General features: G+C 40.3%; 1 protein-coding gene across 2 annotated transcripts in view; it reads left to right on the top strand.

Annotated features, from left to right (window-relative positions):
• The window catches only part of BABAM2 (BRISC and BRCA1 A complex member 2), a 333,554-nt gene that overhangs the window by 81,389 nt on the left and 250,461 nt on the right, over nucleotides 1–1,704 (top strand). The window lies entirely within an intron of this gene.

Below are 1,704 nucleotides of genomic sequence, written 5' to 3' on the forward strand. Positions count from 1 at the left end.
GAGGCCAGAAATCAGGATTTTAAAAAGATTCCCAAGTGACGATGAAGTGCAGCCAAGGTTGAGAACCACTGTCATAGAGCCTCTTAGGCAGTCATTTAGACCAGGGGTCCTCAAACTACGGCCTGCGGGCCACATGCAAATACAAATATTGTATTTGTTCCCCTTTTGTTTTTTTACTTCAAAATAAGATATGTGCAGTGTGCATAGGAATTTGTTCATAGTTTTTTTTTTTAAAACTATAGTCCAGCCCTCCAACGGTCTGAGGGACAGTGAACTGGCCCCCTGTTTAAAAAGTTTGAGGACTCCTGATTTAGACAGTGGATTTTCTGTGAAGACCTAATGAGTTTATGTTAAATTATTTGGACCTTTGATTACAATGAGAAAATTCATCAGGAAAATGATCAAATTTTCTGGATTTCTGCCTTGCCAACAAAATCACAAAAGAGATTCTCTAGGGCCAAGGAGTAGGTATCACAGAATCAGTGCCTCAGAAGGTAGGACCTGAGAACCTGTCTTTTTAAGATGCTTTCCCAGCTATGCTGCTGATAGCCAGGAAGGGAACTGTAGCTGTAGATGGAAAAGGTTTCACGCACTTACTGAAGATACTAGGCTTCCTTAGTCATGGAAGATGGTGTATTGATAGCTTTCTATTACGAGATTAAAAAGCAAAAAGTGGTGTTTATTAATAGAAAGAACCTCATTCTTTTAGGGCTTTGTTAAGGTGCATGAAGCATTTCATAGGAGGGGTCTCTAGTCATGATTATTTATCCTGAGATCCAAGGAAGGCTGTTTGGATGGTACAATTTGGAACATACTTTAAAAAAATTAACTGTGAGGAGCACCACAGTTAAAATAACTGTTGAGGAATAGCTTTGGGGGCTGGAGAGGGATGGTGTTTAAGGAAGTGAAAATGGATGAAATTGTGTAATCACTATGTATTGCTAAATTGACAAATAGTTCGAAGGCAGTTGCTCTGGCTACTTTGTGGGGGCCCAATTTGCAGTCTCTCTGGAGAGAGAATGTGCAAAAACCGTAAAAGGTTTACTGGTCAAAGTACTCATTTCAGGTTTGGCATGGGGCTAGCATTCATGACACCACAGCACACTTTGTATGTGCTGACTATGTTCCAGTCAGGTGCAGGAGAGTTAAAAATATCTCCTGTTTACAGGCCAGGAGCCAGTGAAGCCTCCTTTCTCAGCTCAGTGCTATGAAGGTGGTGCTGCTTGTTGTATAGCCCCAAGACACATGCCAGTAATCAGAGTGTCCTTTCTGGTCTGGAACAGTTGCTTGCTTTTTTCCTTTCCATTCTTTAGCAGAACTCCCACTGAATCAAATACCACTTATTGGTGTTTAAAAAGCTCTAGGATGGGGAACATCTTGCATACCTATTTCAGATCCATTTAACTTAAGTTCATTGAGTGAGTTTTAATACACAAGGGTATAGTCTTCCATCTTTCCTTCTTTTTCCTTAAGAGAAATGATTGTAACCATTGTTGTATTAGTGGGAATAGGTTAATCCTCTATTTAGATTTCTCTGCATATAATGTAAGAAGCTACTTAACTTTTTTATCTGGCAGAAAACATAAGGTTCCAAACCAAATCTAGAGTTCATGCACCTCTCCCGCTGTCTTTCTCTTAGAGGAGGTAAAATGGTGGTGTAGTATAAGCCCTCTTTTATTGTTTCTTCTCCCTCCCTCCCTCCCC

The sequence above is a fragment of the Myotis lucifugus genome, unplaced genomic scaffold (assembly GCF_000147115.1).
Source record: "Myotis lucifugus unplaced genomic scaffold, Myoluc2.0 scaffold_285, whole genome shotgun sequence".
NCBI lineage: Eukaryota > Metazoa > Chordata > Mammalia > Chiroptera > Vespertilionidae > Myotis > Myotis lucifugus.